This window comes from Periplaneta americana, chromosome 6 (assembly GCF_040183065.1).
Source record: "Periplaneta americana isolate PAMFEO1 chromosome 6, P.americana_PAMFEO1_priV1, whole genome shotgun sequence".
NCBI classification, from domain to species: Eukaryota; Metazoa; Arthropoda; class Insecta; order Blattodea; family Blattidae; genus Periplaneta; species Periplaneta americana.
The window spans coordinates 151,140,482-151,146,110 of NC_091122.1; the positions used below are offsets into that span (position 1 = coordinate 151,140,482).

The following is a 5,629-nucleotide window of genomic DNA, read 5'->3' on the forward strand; positions in this document are numbered from 1 at the left end:
AGAAAGGGACCAATTTTTATTTCCAAAGGACTTATAAATTCTAAGAAAAAAAATATTGAAATGGAATATATAATTGAACGTGACCAGAATATTGTACGAAATGGAAATATAAAAACTAAAGATATATCTTTCGAAGAGGTGGAAAAATTCAAATATCTTGGAGCAACAGCAACAAATATAAATGACACTCGGGAGAAAATTAAACGCAGAATAAATATGGGAAATGCCTCTTATTATTCGAATTTACTAAAGATGTTATTAATTGGTCCAACAGAATAATATCTGTTATAGTGACAATTAATATTTGAGGAGAAAAATTCGCTCCGGCGCCCGGGATCGAACCCGGGTCCTTGGTTCTACGTACCAAGCGCTCTGACCACTGAGCTACGCCGAATTCAATCCACAACAACGGATGGAACCTTCCTCCTACAATGTTATTTCCCTTTTGTGGCCTGACTCCAAGTTGGGCATATACGTTGACGTTTATATTTCAAGTCAACTGCCATTGTACAAGGAGCGCACTAAGCTGAGTGACTAATGGCCGGGATTCCGCAGTAAAGTGCACAGCAATCTGTATAGAATCATGCACCGCTAGCTAGACGAATTTACTAAAGATGTTATTAATTGGTCCAACAGTTTAATATCTGTTATAGTGACAATTAATATTTAAGGAGAAAAATTCGCTCCGGCGCCGGGAATCGAACCCGGGTCCTTGGTTCTATGTACCAAGCGCTCTGACCACTGAGCTACGTCGGAGCGAATTTTTCTCCTGAAATATTAATTGTTATTATTCGGTTGAGAAGCTTTTGTCATCTAGTCTACTGTCAAAAAATCTGAAAGTTAGAATTTATAAAACAGTTATATTACCGGTTGTTCTGTATGGTTGTGAAACTTGGACTCTCACTTTGGGAGAAGAACAGAGATTAAGGGTGTTTGAGAATAAGATTCTTAGGAAAATAGTTGGGGCTAAAAGGGATGAAGTTACAGGAGAATGGAGAAAGTTACACAACGCAGAACTGCACGTATTGTATTCTTCACCTGACATAATTAGAAACATTTAATCCCAACGTTTGAGATGGGCAGGGCATGTAGCACGTATGGGCGAATCCAGAAATGCATATAGAATGCTAGTTGGGAGACCGGAGGAGAAAAGACCTTTGGGGAGGCCGAGACGTAGATGGGAGGATAATATTAACATGGATTTGAGGGAGGTGGGAATATGATGATAGAAACTGGATTAATCTTTGGGAATATGATGATAGAGACTGGATTAATCTTGCACAGGATAGGGACCGATGGCGGGCTTATGTAAAGGAGGCAGTGAACCTTCGGGTTCCTTAAAGCCATTTGTAAGTAAGTATAATTTTCATCGATTCTAGTAATTAAATCAAGTAGTTTCCCAATAAAAAAAATCACAGAAGTAGTCTGTGGTATCGTACATAGGCTACATTGTTTACATTGTGAAGAAAAAGATATGTAACTTATAGATATATATTTTCCTTTATCAATTCATTATATTCCTCAAAATCGGTGTTGTGGCGACTATATTTCCGCCTACTTTAAGCATAAAAATCGGTACAAACCCGAATTTACCGGACGCATAACGATCTACATTCAACGTAATTGTAACTTCATTGCTTATGGCGAAATTTAATGGAATGTAAGCCGGAAAAACAAATAATACGTTTCACAGCCTCTAAGCATGTCCATATTTTTATTATATAGGGTGGTTCATTTATCTTTGTGAACTTACCTTTGAGTATGGAATCAGCGCAAAGATCAATAAATTCATCTCGTTTGCAAGCAGTGAAATCTATTTTCTCAGCACTATTTACGAAATCAAATGGTGAGATAAAATAAAAATAATAAAATAAATGAGATCATTCACAGTAAAATAAAAACCTGAAAAAAAATAAAAAAAATAATAAAAATAATTAAAAATCTAATAAAACAAATTGATATGGAATACCTAGGGTAGAGTAGCATAAATGGCGCTGCTTCCTAAATGGCACCACTGCTAGTTTAAAACAAGTTACTGTAGTAGTGTAGCATCTAGTGGTATTGTTACAATCTACCATATGTACTTCCACCATGTCACTTGATTTCTGCCACTTCCTTGTGCTAGCAACGTGATGATAGAATATTTAATATAATCGCTCAGGTGGATGTAAATTTAGCTAACATTTTGTAACTAAATAAAGGATTTGTATGCAAAGGAATCCATAATCTTAAGATGTTATTCGTTTAAAGAAATATTAAAGAACATTTAACTTAGTACGATTTTCGAACATGTGGTGATTATAGGCTAGAATGAAGGAAATAATTTATGACGTAGTTTTTTAATTCGCAGCACTTTGTAGGTGCCTAATTCGCACCGGTGCGATATGAGCAACTGTAGCAATTCTAGCCGTACAAAAGAAGGTCCAAAAATGCATCAGGTGGGTGCAATATCAAGTGGTAAAAAGGGCGGTAATATAACAAGTGTGTGTTGTACAGGCGCACCAGATATTTTTTGCCACCTGTGAAAATTTTTAAACGTCAAACAGTGCGTCCTACATTATCAGCTGGTGTTCTTCCAGGATCGTTATTTGTTTGCTCTGATTCAGGTTACAGCAACAGTGAACTATTTGTCGAATAGCTCAAACATTCTATTTCCACTCAAACCTTTCATGGAAAAATGTGCTGCTTCTGTATGTCCACCTAAACGAACCATTCCAAAAATGTAGAAGCTAGATTATCTCGGGAAAATGATGTGCTCCTATTTCAGCTTCCTCGTCATAATACTCAGAGGCCCAGCCTTTAGATGTTTCTATCTTCAAACCATTTGAGACAGCTAAATCATGAAGCAGTTCTTAGGTGGCTTTGAGATAATCGTGGAGAAAAGGTGACGCAGTTTACAGTTTGAACTACCTGGTGAAGCACATGGCAAATGTGTAACAATAAAAAACGAAGTTTAAATGTTAGGTAATTTATGCTCTATTTTTTCAATTTCATTTCAAGATGCGTTACTCTCTTTCATTAATTTCAATAAACTTGTAATTTGCATTTATTACATTATTCATATTAAATACTGTTCAATATGTTCAATATTAAAAACTTTCCTTCATCCTGTTCCCTGCAGTTAAAGAGATGCGATTTAAGAAACCGCAGGTGCTATTTAGGAAACTAGTTGCCTAAATGGCACCACTGACAAGTGTTTCGAAAATGTCATTCTACTTCAAAAATATTAAATCAAATTCAAGGATTCTTTTTTACATGAAAGGTAAATGTTCTGGGAATGTATTTCTGTAAAGGAATGCAGAAAATAAAAATAGTATTGTTCAATAAAAATTATGAATGCAAAAGTGGTGCGATATACGCAACCTTACCCTATATGATGATTTTTATTAAGAACTTGTAATGTAGCTGCTTCTCCTTCGTTGAATTGTGCTGAATAAATTAGGAAATAAATAATTCATACATTTATTTAGAAGAGAGTAGAGTCTTCAGAAAAATAACTAGTCGTGAATCAGTGTGTATGTCTAAGTTGAGACTCTTCGCAAAGTGATTAATCCTTTCATTATATGGACACACCCGTAACTTACGAACAGAATGACTTTGTAACAACAGACTCCGTTACTTTACTGCCAGCATCCAGAGCCCACGATTCTTCTCTTGTTCTCAGCAACAGTTGCAACAAAGACTGGACGTCATTATGCCGTTCTTTGTCGTGTGGTAAGTATCCATTGTGTGCCACTCAACGTAAAGCCCAGGTAATATTTTTTTACAGGAGTCTTGTGGAGTAGGCCATATTTTCCACGACATTGTCATGAAGTATCCCTCCCATTTCTAAGCGTCATTGTTCTGTATAGTACAGTACAATTTGTTAATCTACAGCAGCGATGGGCGTTTGAGTGCATTTGCCCTCCGTGCGCACGGGGTATTCCAAGTGCAGCGCTGCAGCTCGCTATAGTGTGCCAGCAGCTATAACAGATCTTACACAGCTTTGAAAGGAGCTAAATTTGGGGCGTCAGGGAAAATAATTCATAATACACAATTTGCAGATAGAATTGCAGCTTTTAAGGAGAAATTGCTATTATGGATACGTCAAATGCAGAAGGGAGAAATATATAATTTCCCATCCTTATCTAAGCGCATAGAATTTTGAACAGTGAAAATTTCGAAATGTACGCATGTATTCTATCCGGTCTATTAGAGGAATTTACATCAAGGTTCCACGATTTAGATTGCCTGGAAATGTATTTGCGTATTTTTGCTACATGTTCTGATTCCATAACGTCCCCCTTTCATTATACTGGGTGTTCAGTTCAAAATGTGTCATGGCTCGCTGTATGCCGTCATGTGGCTAGCCGATGAGCCTAGAGAATTCAATCTTCCTACACTTCCGCAGAGGTGTATAACCTAAGAGGCAGAGAAGTTGCCTAGCAAATATGGCGTTCATTCTGAAGAGTACGTACCGATACGTACGGTAACGCCGGTAGTGGCAGGAATGTAAACTGTTTGGAAATACGTACTGTCGGGATATGGGGAGAGGGTTAAGAAGATTACTTACGTATTTGTTGACATTAACTTCGACGATCAACATGGACACGGAGCATTTGATTTGTGTTGTGGAATGTTACCGTACGCAACCGATGATAACAAATACCCTGCGTACTACTTGCCGGCGCAAAACACAGTTCGAAAGAGGTTATGGTAGCACACAGACCGTACAGACCGCCATCTGTTGCTACGATGTTCAAGTTATACCGTGCACGTTCTCAAGTTCAGATTGAAGAACGCCTTAAATAATAGGCAACTTCTCTACCATATAAGCTGAAACTCGCTTCAAATCGGTGACCCAACAACAGTGACGTCATGACACACTTTGAAACGAACACCCAGTAGTGTGAATTGATTGACCTGCGATGTGATCGAGAGATGCGAGCGAAATATGATTCAAGGTCGAGTCTTATGCAGTTTTATGACGGATTCCCAAGAGGACGCTTTCCCAATCTGCATAAGCTGTGTGAGAAAGTTTTGTGCTTATTTGGTTCCACTTATAGATGTGAACAGTTATTTTCTATTACGAAAATAAACAAATCTCAAACAAGAAACGATGGGCTTTTAACGACAGTTCTTCGCATAGCTTGTGCTAATACAGTTTCTCCAAATCTTGAGAAATTGAGTAATATGAATTAATGTCCAACAGACATGTTTTGTTTTGTGTTTAAGGAAGTGTTTCATTACTTTGTGTTCTTATTTAGTTTGGTAGAATAACATTTTCTTTTGAAACATACAGTACGTACTGTAACTTGAATAAACCGGTTTTCGTGCACTCTATAAGCACACTTCTCTCGTAGAAGAACAGAGTGCATAATTCTGTCCAACCCTGATCTAGAGTGTTTCTGGCTGGATTACGCTACGAAATAGATGTAAATAACTCTCTACTTTTAAGGGATACAGTGCACTTCTAACAGTAAGTTACCAGATTGTTCCTAAACTATAATGAATAAATATTCAGTTTTAATATTCATACAACGAAATTCATCATTTATGATATAAGGAAGGACAGTACACCTTTCGTGAGTATAATTAAGTCAACTGATTATGCAACAAATTTGATTTATTCCGATTTTAAGTTGGGTCA

The 5,629-nt window shown here is 37.1% G+C and overlaps 1 non-coding gene across 1 annotated transcript; it reads right to left on the reverse strand.

Annotated features, from left to right (window-relative positions):
* Nucleotides 1-683: 683 nt before the first annotated feature.
* On the reverse strand, nt 684-756 carry TRNAY-AUA (transfer RNA tyrosine (anticodon AUA)). Its single transcript has one exon. It is a non-coding gene; the product is annotated as a tRNA-Tyr (tRNA).
* Between the last annotated feature and the right edge of the window lie 4,873 nt (nt 757-5,629).